The 17,284-nt window shown below is 39.3% G+C and overlaps 1 pseudogene; it reads right to left on the bottom strand.

Moving 5' to 3' along the window:
- Positions 1–8,729, bottom strand: part of LOC121921426 — a 52,071-nt pseudogene extending 43,342 nt beyond the window's left edge.
- Positions 8,730–17,284: the final 8,555 nt, after the last annotated feature.

Below are 17,284 nucleotides of genomic sequence, written 5' to 3'. Positions count from 1 at the left end.
AAATGCAGTAACCCTGCATTAAAAGTGCTTGTTTGGGGAAAGATATCCATACACTTTTAGCTGGTGAGAAAGAAATGTGCATTAAGTGAGCAATTAAATGATACATCCTCAGGGATACTTACATCAGTTGCTAACAGCTCCTCTGAATCATCTATGCTAGCCACAGTGAGTTCTCCCTGACTCACAAATGGGAAGTCATAGGGATTAGTTGAAATTAGCAGCAAGTCTGTAAGGAAAGAATAAGATCAGCTATACTGGTTTCCTGTTCACAACCCTGATTAATCTAAATGATGGCCTAATGTACATATAATACAGCCTCCACTTACCAATCAACTCTGGTTTCTTATTTGACATTATCTGATAAAATATATGGTAGCTTCTTTCAGCGGAAAGCTGAAATGTTACCCTGGATTTCTCAAGAAGATCTGAGAGAATTGAAAATAAAAATAAGTAAGAAAATCAGAAGGTGTTTTCTTTATTATTATTCTTAATTCATTATGCAGAGATGTGGTTGCCACTCACAGGTTTCAATGTCAGCAGAGGCAAGCTTTCCTGTGGTCCCAAAATGAATTCTGATAAATTTACCCTGATGAATTGAAAAAATAGTCCATTGGTATTAAATTTTCTTTTCCTAGTTACCAAAAGCATGCACACATTTAATTTATAATAAATATTTTTCTTAAGAAAATGCCCTATACTTACAAAACGTGAAGAGTTGTCATTTCTCACAGTCTTGGCATTACCAAAGGCCTCCAACAGAGGGTTGGCCTGGATGATTTGATCTTCCAGGGTCCCCTAATTGTAACATGAAATTTTTAAACTGAATTTCATTTTACATGCATGGGAAAGTGCAAATGATCATAGCGGCCTCAGATATTCTGTTGAACTAGATACAATATTAAAATAGTTTGTATTATGGATGGTTGAAGAAAATATTTTTTCCAGTAGGGGTTTCATTGTGGTTTCAACTAATTTCTCCACTCACACCTGCTTGATTTTCCAGATTGACAAGGATATATGTAAAATAAGTCTGGATTGTATCACATACCTGCATTTTGCCAGGCTGTGCTTCTTTCTTCTTGTCCCCAGCAACTGCAATTGTTGCAAAGTACTGAATGACACGCTTGGTATTCACAGTCTTTCCTGCACCAGATTCTCCACTGTTGGAATGAAATGATATAAAGAAAATTAAATGAACAAATACCTGCTGCTTCTATTCCAGGATCTGTTAAGCTCACAGTCTTTCTTCATTTCTTTCGTGTGTTTTTTCCCGATCAGTTGACTGAGGAATTAAGGGTGGTTTCAGGTAGCACTATCACTGGTGTGTAAAGATGCTTATACTGACTGTAATCCTATATCTTCAGTGGTAGCACAAGGCCCATGGAAAGGCTTTTTCTGTAGCAGGGGAACTGCCATAATGACCAAGAGCTTTTGATAATATTTACTTTGAAGTCAGTTTTGTCCCTCTGCAACGTTAATTAAAAACTTCCTGCTTGCAGCTTCTTCCACTTTTATTGCTTTTGTTGACCAAAATAGTGGAGTTACTGATGATTATGTTAGTAGTGCATTGCAATATAAACCTTTTGGAAATTCTATGTAAATTGAACAGTATGTCTTCCTTTGTACCTTGAGAGAAGATGTTCCCTCTCATTTGGGTGGGGAAAAGGTGGAGGAGGCATGTGATTCATATTAGCAAATGCAAAAGCTGTTGCAGCAAAATGGAAAAAAAAAGGCAAAGGAGGTCAAATATCTGAAAATAACTACAATTGCAAATGCAGTAGGTTGTATTTGAAACCTAGGTCCACCGTGGTCTGTGGCCTAGAAACAACTGAAGCAGAAATTGGTAGGTGCCAGATGTGGTAGGAAAATGCTATTAGTTCTTTTAAAGCTTGGTCCCATTTTGTTTCACATGTCCCTATTCCTCCCTGAGAAAGACGTTCCAGAATTTCTTAAACCATACTTTATAGAGAGCCACCTGCCACATTTACATCCATCTCTCTACTGCCTTCTCTATCACTTTCTCCTCCTCTCATTTATATATATATATAAGTTATTTCCAAAGGAGGAACAGAAACTGACAAAACAGGACAATCAAAACAGATTGTTTAACCAGCAGATAACCTGTTAACATTGCTCAACAGAAAGGAATAAAATGACACAGATGCTCAAACTGGAAATTTTTCATGAAAGATACAGTCGCCTTGAAGCATTTCAATTATGCTTGATTAATCAATACAGAGCAGGCTTGGGCTACAATGATGGCAATGAAAAGCAAGTATGGAAGCAAATAGTGACTGCATTGTTCTCTTTTACAGTATTAATTATTTTTGAAAAATACTCACGTGATCAGGACTGACTGATTTTCACGGTCTGAAAGTTTAAAAAAGAAATAATAATCAGTTATATTTTAGCCAAACCTCCTATTAGTTAATTTGAGAATTCTACTTTGATAGCTGCCTTACACTGAATCAGACCACTGGTCTGTCTAGGTGATACTGTGTAAACTTACAAGGTAATGGGGTATCAGACGTGGGTGAGTAAGTGCTCTTAGGACATTTGTTGTGATCAGGACTGATTCATTATATTTTGTTGTTTAAGTGAAAATACAAGAAGGTGCTCACCCCAAATCCATGTACGTAGGCCTGCAAGATTGGCAGTTGAATTTCAACAGTAGCAATGAGGCAGCATCCTCCAATATACCACAGGACAGCAGACTAGTTTTGTCATCCAGCACCTTGTTGCCATTCACTTATTTCAGGATGTGCAGCCTGAAGCAGCTGTCATACTTAGCTGAACAGTAGGGCCCCAGTTAGGATATTTAAAAAGCAACATGTGTAGGATGAATATATAGGTTTCATATGCAAGACTTATTTATTTCTGCTGTTTCTTGTTTTGTTTCATTTTGTTTTTGTTTTGGAATTTTAAACCCACTCTCAGCCTAGTGTTTTCCTTTTTTTTCTTAACTATCATGCTACCTATCATGCTGTGCCTCCTAAAACAGCATTCCACCCATCTGGCTTTCCTCTTAAGGGGTTCTATTGTTCATGAATGAAAGACTGCATGGATCAGAGCTAGAAAACAATAAATAGGGGACTGTAGTGGAGATAATGGGTTTAACTTTCATGACACCGATATTTGCGTGACCTAGAGGTGTGATATTCTAGCTGGAGACTAATTTCTCGTTACTCACCAGTTAACATGAACTGATAGGCATTGTCAGAGATAGAAAAGATATGAGGAGGGGCTTCTTGACGTTTTTTACCCCTGTAGCCAGACACTACTTCTGGATTATATACCGGCAGCCACTTATAAGGGTTGACGGTGACACAGAAGAGGCCCGAATAAGTCTACAGAAAAAGTAGATAACAATATTGGCTTTTAATATATAGAATAGATGTTGGATTGAAAAAAATGGTGTTAAGCTTCAGGTTTAGTTTCAACTCACATAAATCATCCAAGATGCATAACGCTCTTTGAGGTTATACAGGACAGCAGGTTCATGGAGATGGGTCATCATAACCATGTCCTCAATTTTATCAAATTTTGGAGGATTCATTGGAAAGACTTCATCTTCCTTAACTGTTACAGTCTAAGGGGTGGGGGGAAGGCAGAAAACATAAACAACAATAAGAAAGGAGTGTCTTGATGCAGGCCAGAAATGTCCAGCCAGTAGCCTGAGGTCTACATGCTTATATATTTTTAGCCTATCAAAATGTTTTAAAATCGGAAGTTAGGACACTTAAAATGCTTTAATAATTATTGCTGGGCTAAGTAAATTCCTTTTAATAATTAATAATTTAATAATTTGTTTTATTTATATACCGCTATTCCAAAGATCATAGCGGTGAACAGCAAGTAAGCTAATTAGCAAGTAAGCTAATTTGCCCCCAACAGTCTGGGTACTCATTTTAGTGACCTCGGAAGGATGCAAGCCTGAGTCGAGCTTGGGCCCTTTTGCTGGTCTTGAACTCGCAACCTTGTTGTTTTGAGTGAATGGCTGCAGTACAGGCATTTAACCACTGCGCCACCAGGGCTCCATGCATGTAAAACCAACATTTTTAGTGTTTGTTAATAGCTGTTTGTATCTGCTGTGTTTACAATCTTATCTGTTCTGCCAGTCATGAACATAACTGTGTTATTTGATATCATGATATCAGCAATCCAGTGATGGCCTATGATGAAGCCAATAATAATGTGATATTGATTTCAACATCTGCTCATTTCCAGATGAAATGCTTCTTGAATCAGAAGCAAAGAAAAGACGATGAATAAAATGTGTTCTAACATTTAAAAAGTTAAGATCAGATTTGTGGTGTTTTTAAACAATAACGTCTTCAACATTTCTCTTAAAAGTAAGAAATGAATATTAAATAATCTGAAGCTTTAGTAATGGCTTTCTAAGATTTATTTTAAAACATTATGAAAACTGGTTGAACTCTCAAGGGCTTTCCCAATACCAGGAAAAGTACCATCTTTCTCTGTACTTCTCTGCATGACGTTGTGTCACTTCCATTCTCTTTCCAATGAAGACTGTTACAAAAGCATGCCTTCTGTTATGCTGGAAAAACCTATTCAGCAAAAGGCAGGTTTTTACAACTATCCCCTTAGGAAGTAGAACTGAAGTGCTATGATGTCATGTAGAGAGGCACTGAGAAAGCCAGTATTCTCCCATTATGTTCTGGATTTCTTTTCTCATGTGGTAAGGCCTCTCTCATGTATGTGTGTATACTGAGAATGATGATGTCATTGTTGTTTTGTACCTTCAAGTTATTACAAAGGTGAACTTAGCATTTTCTTGGAAATATTTGTTTAGAAGAGGTCTGCCATTGCCTTCCCCACACTGATTATGACCTATTCAACATCATATTGTCTGTTGAATATAATAAAAATAAATATTTAAAAGGTTTTTAAAGCAGCAAAGACATGCTTCCTCTAACAAATGCCATCATATCTCTCACAACACATGTAAGAAGCCAGAAGATGATTCACAAACCCCCTTCAGTTCAGCACAATTGTTTTACTTGCTTCTTTTGGATTTTGTATGCATTATGCCACTGCATATATTTCCCTGTAAAGCTGTTCATGAGCACATACAGGTTGGGTCTCCCTTATCTGGAATTCCGAAAATCTGAAATGCTCCCAAATCCAATATTGTCATATGGGTGGCTGAGATAGTGACACCTTTGCTTTCTGATGGTTCAGTGTACACAAACTTTGTTTCATGCAGAAAATTATTAAAAGTATTGTGTATAAAATTACCTTCATGCTATCTGTATATGAAACATAATTAATTTGAATTATGAAACATAAATGAATTTTAATTTTTAGACTTGGTCCCATTTCCAAGATATCTCATTATATATAAATATATATGCAACTATTCCAAATTTTGAAAAACTCCAAAATTCAAAACACTTCTGGTTTCCAAGCATTTTAGATAAGGGAGGCTCAACCTGTATGCTCCACAATTATGAAACCCTTTCTTTACATGGTGTCAGTTTTGTAATGAAGCTGACTGTTCCCAGTTTCCAGATCACTGTCTGGAGAACTGAGAGACTCCTGAAACGGTAATCAAACAAGGGTCATGCAGCAAAAAGATTAAACTCCTACTTACACGGTCATCTTGAGTGATCTTTACAGTGATTTTACCAGGCTCTCTACTCTGGATTATGCCTTTGACATACATTTCTTTATCATCGACCACAAAACAGGATGATTTAGCATCAAATGGGCGATTCTGGGCCTCAATCCTCTCCTTCTCCGGTTTCCGGAGATAGGGAGCTGCCTCTCCAAATACGGCCATCTCAGAGTCCGAAGTCATGATTATAGATTGGCTGAAAGGATTAACAAAATAGTCAGTTTTTCAGTATACTAGAGATCACTGAAATAAGAGAAATATTTATATTACTTTTAATTTTTTTATGTGCAACAGTAGTTTTACATGGATTTAGATGGTATGACCAGGGATAGGCCATATATTTGTGTGTGGAACAATCTGTAAACATTCTGTAGTTATGATCTTCCACTCCTAGTTGTCATTATTTCTCATCTATCAGAAAATGGACAAAAGTATGGCTCAACTTTGGAGGTGGCAGTTCTAAACAAAGATACACTATTGTAACCAAACTATTTTAAAAAAAAAAACATGATGTCCTTCTTAATATACTTTTTCTACCATTTCCCATTATATAACTAAAATATAGTATGTTTTTTAACAGTTCATCAAGCTAATGTTAGGTTTTTATATCAGATAATCAATCTAAAGTTGTAAAAAAGCTATTCCATACCATTGTATTTCCTGTACAGTCGGCCCTCCTTATCCATGGATTCTTTATCCATGGATTCAAGCATCCAAGGCTTGAAAATATTCCAAAAAAAGGGTAAATTCAAAATAGCAAAGCTTGATTTTCCATTTTATATAAGGAACACCATTTTGCTCTGCCATTATATTTAATGGGACTTGAGCATCCACAGATTTTGTTATCCATGGGGCGTGCTGGAACTAAACCCCAGAGGATAACAAAGTCCCACTGTACTTCTGTTCTGATACAGAAAATGCATTTTACAGTGAGCATGTTTAGTCAGTTTATTTATTTATTTAATGTATATGTCACCTTTCTCCCAGAAAGAGATTCGAGAAAGCTCACTGTTATAAATTACAATATAAACATTAAAAAACAATTAAAATTATTTCAATAAAACAATTACATAAAACATACAAAAGTTAAAAAAAAGTTATATAGTTAAAAACAAGATCCCACATGGAGACATTTTTGTGTCTGCCTTTCTGAGTGCTGCTTTGTTCCTGCATTCAGTGGGTAAATTTTGGGTTTCATGAAAGAATAAGTTCCTATAAACTTAAAGTCTGACCAACCAGAACTAGATTACAGTAGTCTGACTAAAAGACCCATTGGAAACAATACATTTTGTTTTATATCAGTTGACACAGATAATTGTTCATTCAAAAAGGCAGGGGAAGGAGGGAAGTGGCTAGAATTTGATCTTAGTATCATAGAGTTACAGAGCTGAAAAGAATTGAAAGGGTTATCTATTCAAACCCCACTGCCATGCAAAAATGCACAGCTAAAACACTCATGAAAAATGGGCATCCACTCTGTGTTTAAAAACCTTCAAAGAAGGAGAATCAACTACTCTCCATGCCAGTCTATTCCACTGCTAAATAGCTGTTACCACCAGGAATGTATTCATAATGTTTAGGTAGGATCACTTTTCTTGCCATTTGACACATTATGTACACATTCTCATTCTATAATCCATGCAGATCCTATACATACCACTTTAATTAGACAAAAAAGGATCATGCTGATGTAACTCAAAGCAATGTTACTGTTCTCTCAGTGGCCATTTCCTTCAAGCATCATTTCAGTGAGGATGATAAACACCTTCCATTGAAATATTTCATTATTAGATCTGGTTGTAGCATATGATGTGAGTAATGTTAAAGTGAACATTACAGAATGAGCATATAAAGGCTATTACATATAAGCAAAACTGCATTAAACTGGGTCAGACCATTAGTCCATCAAGGCCAGTAGTTTCTATTGTAACTAGCAGCAGCTTGCAAAATATATAGGCATATGTCCTTCCCTGCCCATCTATCTTGAGATTCCTGTTTTTGAAAAAAGGTAGCACGGATTATTCTGTGAATTTCTGTCTGCAAAGTAGGTGGTCTACCACTGACCTACTGAATGGGCTTAGTTAACTGTGCTCCTCTCTAAACTCATCTTTTAATGGAAGTGAAGAGTCAGATATATCAGATGTATGTTTAAGTACAGTATATTAATTATTTATGTTGCAAACCACAGGCATGCTGAATTGAAGTAAAATTGCTCTTACCGTCAATTACCAAGTACGTAGATCTATTTCTTTTGAATTGGAATTGGAAAAAGAAAGATTGGTGAGAAAGAGAACATGTTTGGCATATAGCTAACTCTGTGTAACACAAATGAATACTGTTGTGGAAGGCATAATAATAAATTCATATTGAAAGTTCCACTTCTATTATTTGTGCTTTCTCATCTATGAGTAAGCTCTAAACTTTTGTAGAATACCCTTGCAGTTCATTTCAAACATAGACACAGTTCCAAGAGAGTTTGGGTTGATCCCCTTTGTTCATTTGAGCATGCTTTTCAGAAATGCTTCCAATATATTATAAATTAGATATAACTGCATGCATTTTAGCTTTATGAATATTATTTGCTTTACTTTGTAAAACTTCATGGAGAATAACCATATCAATCTACTGCAGCAAAAACAACCATTTTGTGGCACCTTAAAACTAACCAGATTTAGTTAATACAAGTTTTTTCAGGCTGTAGCCCAGATTACAACTGAGGAAGTAAACCAAATTTCAATGTTGAATAAAACTTGCTAGTCTTCAAGGTGCCACCAGCCTCTTCATTGTTAACTGTTTTAGTGTGACTCTGGGAAATGATAAACCTGTAAACTGGCACTGATAAAAAAAAAAAGGTACCTAGCATGCATGCCAATACATTTTGGTTCCTGCCATGGTAAGCACATCATTGTGCTTTGTATAAATATTGTTGATACTTGGCAATTACTGAACGCCCATGTAAAACATATCCAGAGAAGCACTAATGGGAAGCAGCATGGGGCATTCCCAAAGAACACAGCAAGGGACTGTAACTTACCTTAAGATACTGAGCTAGTGAAGAAACAAGGAGCCTTGGGCCTTGGAGACTTTATACACAGCCATCTGCCAACGCAGCATTCTAAGCCTCTATTTTTGGTGAATTAATAATTTATACTTTAGTTGCAAATGTGTTGGAGGCCTGATCTCACATGTTCTTTCTGTTAATTAGGCAGAGACATGATTAGCTGAAGGTTACAAGGAGTCAGCTGGCCAGAGACATCTCTTCCTCCTCTGTCATACACCTTATAGTACCCTCTGCCAGCTTCAATCCATTATGCAAAAATAGGCAGCTTGCAGTGAAGTCTCAAATAAGGGACAGAACATAACAATTAAAGTGGTTTGAGTGTTCACTAGGACTCTGGAATCATAGAACCATAGAGTTGGAAGAGACCACAAGGGCCATCCAGCCCAATCCCTGCCATGCAGGAAATCACAATCAAAGGACCCCCAACAGATTGTCACCCCAGCCTCTCTTCCAGAGTGGCCATTTCAGGAACACACAGGGAAAGACCAGACGTTTCTTGGTTCAAGAAAAAGTTTTATTGAGTGCTGGAGTGTCGGGACAACACACACTATCAAAGCTGCCATCTTTATACTCCCAGTTTGTGGTTATTTTAATCTATGCATATTTTAGCTCAATGATTGGTTATAAACATAATTAAGACACTCATCTTGATTACATATTATTCTTCTACTTGGCGTGGCGCAAAAGTATTTTCATATCTAAACTCACAATTTTAGGTCAACTGTTGGCCAAGTGTCTGTTTATTCAGACACTTTAGACCAAAGAGCCAACTTGAGTCCCTGTACTGAGAGGAAGGCAGGATATAAATAAATGGAATGATGATGATGATGATGATGATAATGATAATAATAATAATAATAATAATAATAATAATATAGTACACAGTTTCCCATTTTGACTATTTCTAAGAAGCAAGCTTGCAGTTTTAGTTCTTACAGGAGAACATCTAACAAACAACTCCATTCTTGCTAGGCTTGTACATTCGATGTCTGGGGAGGGGGTGATCTGAAAAGTATTTCCCTACTGTTGCAAAGAGAAACTATATAAATATGATTTTTCCATGGGTGTTTAGCACTCTCCAAATAGATTATTCTTTCGCTTTTATAAAATGGCTGTTGTGCCTTTTCTGTTTTAAAATGGTGTCAGCCTAGTTCTATCCACAAGATGACAATCCATCCTCTGTTTAAAAACCTCCAAAGAAGGAGACTCCACCACTCTCTGACAGCCCTTACTGTCAGGAAGTTCTTCCTAATGTTGAGGTGGAATCTCTTTTCCTGAAGTTTGAATACATTGCTCCATGTCCTATTCTGTGGAGCAACAGAAAACAAGCTTGTTCCATCTTCAATATGACATTCTTTCAAATATTGAAACATGGCTATCATGTCACTCCTTAACCTTCTTATCTCCAGGCCAAACATACCCAGCTCCCTAAGCTGATCCTCATAGGCCATGATTTCCAGACTGTTCACCATTTTGGTTGCCCTCCTCTGGACACATTCCAGCTTGTCAATACCCTTCTTGAACTGTGGTGACCAGAACTGGATACAATATTCCAGGTGAGGTCTGACCAAAGCAGAATACAGTGACACTATACTTCCTGCAAGACTGGGACTCAGATCCTCACTTTGCCATAGATACTCACAGGATGACCTTGAGCAAATCACACTCTCTCTGTCTCAGAAGAGGGAAATAGAAAAACCCCTCTGAATAAATCTTACTAAGAAAACCCCATGATAAGTTCGTCTTAGGGTTGTCATTGGTCAGAAACAGCTTGAAGGTAGACGACAAAAACGACAGTCCTATTAAAAATAGCAAGATAAATGAATTCTTTAAAATGTGGGACCCATTTAACCACATGAGCAGAAGGAAACTTTACTATTTTAGACAATGCTCTTATACAAATATAAAACCAAGATTTTATGCAGTTGACATTTTAAGCACATTACTGAACTTAGCAATAAGAAACAGGATATGTAGATATTGTCTACCAGGCTTTGAGAGATTTGGACTCTACATCTGAAACTTCAGAGTAAATGTGCAGCATCAGTGGAATTAGCAGCCACGTTCTTTCACAAACAAGTGTTACTATCTCTCTATTACTGTCAGCTGTCAGTTCATTTCCTCAAGGTTAAACCACTTAAAGTTTCCACATACTTACGCCTTCAGAACCAAACAAGTGAAGCTCACTTCATGTCTTGTGAGAGCAATGCTTTCCAAATTTGTTAACACTAAAATTGCATTAGAAGACATATTACCAAGTTGGTAATAAAATTAGAGCTCAATAGAAGAATGCAGAACATACTTCTTTCTAAATGTAGAAATGTGTAGTTGCTGATGAAGTTAGGGGCTTATGTATTGGGTTCAAAATCTTGTACAGTAAAGTAATATAACAAGTGTGGCCTCCAGCAACGCTACACAGGGGTTTCAGGTGTGCATGTAATGAAAGCTGTTTTAGAGAATCTAAAGCAAATAGCTGCTGAGACCAGATTAGGAGGGGAAGGATAAGTAACCCCTTTATAAGTGTAAAAAAGCAGAGGCAGCATTGTAAGAAGGAACTGTGGCAGTGATAACTTGACCAGAATTATTAATTGTAGTCTGCCTCATAGTTTTTGTGGGTTTTCGGGCTATGTGGCCGTGTTCTGAAAGAGTTTATTCCTGCATCTGTAGCTTGCATCTTCAGATTTATTTGTGATTTAATGACACATGTTTTTAATTTCTTATTAGTTGTGTTTTAACTTTTGCATCTTGCGGAATTTTAACAATATTTTAAATCATTGTAAGCCACTTTGAGTCCCAATGTGGGGAAAAGGCAGGATAGGAAAAAAACAATAATGATGATGATTACATGGATTTGTAATTGGTTGACTGGCCGAACCCAAAGGGAGCTCAACAATGGCTCTTTTTCATCCTGGAGAGAAGTGACCAGTGGGGTCCCACAGGGCTCTGTCCTGGGCCCAGTGCTATTCAACATCTTTATCAATGATTTGGATGACAGAATTGGGGGCATACTTATGAAATTTGCAGATGACACCACATTAGGAGGAATACTTAATCCTCCAGAGGACAGGATCAAAATTCAAAACAACCTGAACAGACTAGAAAGCTGGACCAAAGCTAACAAAATGAAATTCAACACAGAGAAATGTAAGGTACTGCACTTAGGGCAGAAAAATGAAATGAACAGATATAGAATGGGGGACACTTGGCTGAACGAGACTTCATGTGAAAAGGATCTGGGAGTCCAAGTAGACCACAAGTTGAACATGAGTCAACAGTGCGACGTGGCAGCTAAAAAAGCCAATGCAATTTTAGGCTGCATCAATAAAAGTATAGTGTCTAGATCAAGGGAAGTAATAGTGCCACTGTACTCTGCTTTGGTCAGGTCCCACCTGGAATACTGTGTCCAATTCTGGGCACCACAATTCAAAAAGGATGTGGAGAAACTGAAGCGTGTCCAATAGAGGGTAACTAAAATGGTGACGGGTCTGGAAACCATGCCCTATGAGGAATGACCTAGGGACCTGGGGATGTTTACCTTGGAGAAGAGAAGGTTAAGAGATGATATGACAGCCCTGTTTAAATATTTGAAGGGATGTCATATTCAGGAAGGAGCAATGGATGCAAGCTACAAGAAAAGAGATTCCACCTCAACATTAGGAGCAACTTCCTGACAGTAAAGGCTGTTTGATGGTGGAACACACTTCCTTGGAGTGTAGTGGAATCTCCCTCCTTGGAGGTCTTTAAACAGAGGCTGAATGGCCATCTGTCGGGTATGCTTTGATTGTGAGTTCCTGCATGGCAGAATGGGGTTGGACTGGATGGCCCTTGTGGTCTCTTCCAATTCTATGATTCTGTGTCATCTCCAGCTTCAGTTTAATCACTTTGACCTCTGGCAGGCATTCAGGTTGGATTATATTCCTGCTCTCATAGGGAGTGGGTATCATTGATACATGCAAAATTTAAAAAGCAAAGTCTTCTGTACTTGCATAGAGCCATGCTTACATCCATTGTACCCACACCAGTGACACCTACTATAGTGTTCACAGACATAAACTTGTTAGTATGGAATATCAGGATGCAAAGGGATCTTGTAGCACCTTTGAGACTGAGTGAAAGACACTGTAGCTTAATTTTCATAATCTTGGTCTACTTTCTTAGGGGTTGTTCCCACTGGGAAAAGCCTTGAATCCTGATTCAATGTATCTAGTTTCCACTGGAAATCGATCCCAATCCTCATTGGATCGATTCCAGTGGGAAAAAATGCAAGGCAAACGCCAAAAGCCCCGGGTATTTTGGTAGCCCTTTTTTGATGGTTCTTTTGGCAAAAATAAATTCTGATGTGATTCCTAACAGTGGGAACACCAGATTAGAATCACTTTTTAAAAAAAGGGAGGGACATATGGTGTGTGTGGGGTGTTGTCCATCCCCAGAGATGTCACACACACTGCCAGTGCCACCTTTTGGGGTCTTTAAAAAAAAAAACTAAGCACAAAAGTGATAGAATGACAAAGCAACTACTTGTAGAAACAAGTAGCTGCTAAGCCATTCTAGCAATTTTGCGATTAGTTTTTTTTTTTAAAAAAAAAAACAGTCTCCCCTCCTCCTCCTCCTCCTCCTCCTCCTCCTCCTCCTCCTCCTCCTTCCGGCTCCATTCCCCAGTGTCCGCACTCCCTCCACCCGGCCTTGCCTCCGTCCTCCTCTCCATTTGGAGGTGATTCAGGCAGGGGAGGGATGGAGGGAGGGACCGGGAGATCTGGTGGCGGACACCATCTCTGCCCTCCGGTGTGTCTCTTCCTCCTCTGAGCCACCCACTTCCCTTGGCCAAGTCACAGTCTCTCAGCCTCATACCCAACTGGGGAAGGAGCCAAGGCAAGCACGGAAGGGACCATGGGCGGGCCAGGGGGAGGGAGCGCTGTGGCCAGGGGAGGGGCCAAGGTCAGGTTGGGGAGCAGGTGGGGACAAAGGTTTGTACCAAAAAACAGCAGTTCCAAAAAGTCCCCATTCATATGTGGACAAGGGACCTTTTAGAATCAATTTGGCATAGTGGAGCAGAGCCGGATCAAGATTCGGATCTTCCAGTAAGTGGGAACGATGTTTTAGATGCATGACACTAGCTCATTCCATACATCTGAGAAGTACACCAAGTGTACGAAAGTTTATACTACAGTGTGCCCTTTGTTTATGCGGGGGATCCATTCCGGACTCCCTCACGTAAAACAAATAACGTGTATGCTTGAGCCCCATTTAAATGAATGGGGCTTGTGCATGTGGCGGTGTGGCAGTGTGCGTGCAACGGCGCACGGCCCATTCATCCCTATGGGACGCACCACCCCTTCTTCCTCGCACAGCTTTCAGCATATGCTGAAAGCCGCATAAAGCACGCCTGCATATGACATGGGCGCTCTGTACTCTTTTAATTTCAAGTTATAACTTAGCAGTCATATTCCCTTCCTTTGCATATCTCCTATGATTATACTATTGATTTTTTTTCTTTGAAATGTGTAAGTATTCCTTTCTTGGAAGTTGCTGTTGTGTGCTTTCAAGCTATGGCAACTCTTGGGCAAACCTATCATGGTGTTTTCATGGCAAGATTTGTTCATGGCAAGATTTGCCTTCCTCTGAGGCTGAGTGAGTATGAGTGAGTAAACCCACCCAATGGGTTTACATGGCCGAGCAGGGATTTGAACCCTGGTCTCCAGAGTCATAGTCCAATGCTCACAGGCTCCTTGTTTTGTTGAAAGTACTGTTAATTAACAGTGTCATTGTTCACTTCTTTCTTATCTGAGCCATGGTTCTATCCCTTCATAAAGAAATGCCAGAGATACAGAAGGGTAAATTCTAGTCTTGTTTTAAGAACTTCAAGGAGCAGATTTATAACTGGGGAAGGCAACTGAGGGGGTCATTGGGTGCTGCAGATTTTACTCTTTGGAGGCAGAGGGGGGTGTCTGTTTTCTTCTGGAATTGGTTGTTGTTCCAGGCCACCTCAACAGTTCATTTGGTGCTGAACACTGACACATGTTACTGCTGTTAGATAAGTTTTATTGATGAAAATGATACAATAGATGGTATATGGCAGACAAATATTCCAACCCCATTTGCTGGTGGGGTCCAGCATCCCCTCAAGGCCAACCACTGAACTGGCCCCCTAAATTATTTCTACCCACACTATCCCCTGCCAATGACCAAATTACCCAGCACTGGCTATATGGTGCCCTTGGACTAGTTGCATGCTCTCCAGGGCAAGATTGACACAGATTGGACATTGTGAGGATTTATAATCTGCCCATATTAAGAGACTTCACAGGATTACCTCTGAAAATGTGTATTATTTTAACAGTGTTTGTGTATTTTGTTTGTTTGTTTGTTTGTTTGTAGAGCCTTGTGATCTGAGCCCATAAGCAATGGTTTACTTTTTGCATAAATCCAGCACTGGTCAAGAAGGGTCAGGCTGTGGCAGTGTGTGTAGACCAGAGAAAGAAATATGTGTAATCTTAGATTCTTGCCTAAGTGAATGTAAGAATGGCAGGAGACATAAGGGGCAGTGGTGTTCAGTTTGGCTATGAAAGGTGCTAATAGTGCTCTTGACAAGAATAATATATATTGTGCAAGCAAAGAGATCTTGTAGCACCGCTGAAACTAACTGGCTGAACAGACTGGCAAAAAGAGCCACTTCAGGGTGGCGTGGGGGCATGGCATCTGGATGCTGCCCCACCTGATCTCAAGCCAGCATTACACTGCCCACTCTCTTAGATGGTGGGCAGTGTTGGGAGGTTCCTGTGGCATGGCGATTAGATGCTGCACACTGCAGAAACATGGAAGAGCCACTGATGTTGCGAAAGGGGCAGGTTTTTTCCAACCCAAAAAGGAGTGGCTTTTTGGGGTTGGAAAAACGCAGGATCAGGGCTGCAGCATGTGGCTGCCACAGCCCCAATTCGGTGCCCAAAGGGGTGGCCAAAAGCCACTTCTTTGGGGCAATCTGCTTTGCCCCTAAGTGAAAGAGAGATGTTGGTAGCATGGGTTTTGGTGGACTTGAGTCTACTTCCCAAGATATATGGGGTGGAGTGGAAAGTCCAGGGAAGCAGTCTCTGTGTGGGAATGTCCATAGGAATTCAGAACTTTGTGAGTGTGGGGATAAGTGCATTCTGATTTTCCAGACTAACATGGCTATGACTTGGGCCCAGGGTACTTGGAGGACCGCCTCTCCCCATATAATCCGCACTGCACACTCAGGTCAGCCGGGAAGAATTTGCTGAGGGTCCCAACTGTGCAATATGCGGTGACCTCGCAAAGGGCCTTTTCCATTTCGGCCCCAAAATTATGGAACAACCTTCCTGATGAGCTCCATTCCACCGCCTCCCTAGATCTCTTTAAAAAGAATCTTAAGACCTTTTTCTTTTGCCAAGCTTTCCCCCATGAAATGTGACATCCCCTATTTTGTAATTTTGTAATTGATTTTTGTAAGGTTTTATGTTCCTCAACTCAGCTGGCTGTGTAATTGTTTTTACTATGATATTTTTATACATTGTTTTTATTGCTATGTATGCACTTTGATGTCGGAATTTTAATCTGTATGCCGCTTTGCTCATTGCAGAAAAGCGGGATAGAAATAAAATCTATTATTATTATTATTATTATTATTATTATTATTATTATGACTTTGAATTCTATATATTGTGTAGTTTGGGGGTTATTGTTGGTATTGTTCTGTGCTTTCAACTCATTTCTGACTTATGGCGATCTTAAGGGATACCAGGGGTTTACTAGGACTAAGAATGTGTGACTCACAAAAGGTCATGGCCAAGTGGGGATTCAAACCCTAGTCTCCAGTGTTATAGTCCAACGCTCAAGTCACTTTGGATTCCGTCATTTGGGGCAAGTTGTCATATTTTCCTAAACTTTGCTTGAGTTTTTCATTTCTTTCGCTGATTGCTTCCTCATTGTTTTAAAACTGTCAAAGAGATGTTTTCTGCTGCATCTTATAAATGAATAGTTAGCAAATAATACACTATCTTTATCCATATTTTACAAAGGGTTTATGTCTGGCCTGCACTGACCCATGTCTGTGCACTTTCTTTGCTTCTGACACCATTAGTGTATAGATTGTGCAAAGTTAACCTATATTGATGTGGTACCATATAGAGATGTGTTTCTTGATGAGAAAATCTTATAAATGTTTCCTAGGGCTGTGCAGTTCATCCCTAAGGGACAGCCTGCAGCCACCTTCAGCTGCACTGGATCGGGGCCATGGCAACTGTATGCCGTGGCCTCGGTCTGGCCTTTCCAGGGTGCAAAAAGGAGCTGCAAAAAGTTACTCCTTTTTGCACCCTGGAAATGGTGTGATAGCAGTGGCATCATGGCTTTAAGGCACTCCTTTGGAGCTGTGTCATGTGGATGCAATGCCAGAGGAGCATTGCAACACCATATGGCATGTGGAGTGGCACACAGTTCTTTTGTTCTTCCTAATTCTGTTTTTATTTAGAAACATTTGAAATTTACCCTGTAATACAAATTCTGTAGTAAATGCAATTTATTGTCCCCATATTACAGGTTAGAAAACGGAGTGACTGGAAGAAATTAGTTTATGA

The sequence above is a fragment of the Sceloporus undulatus genome, chromosome 2 (assembly GCF_019175285.1).
Source record: "Sceloporus undulatus isolate JIND9_A2432 ecotype Alabama chromosome 2, SceUnd_v1.1, whole genome shotgun sequence".
Classification (NCBI taxonomy): domain Eukaryota; kingdom Metazoa; phylum Chordata; class Lepidosauria; order Squamata; family Phrynosomatidae; genus Sceloporus; species Sceloporus undulatus.
This window is presented reverse-complemented; position numbering and strand designations above follow the sequence as displayed.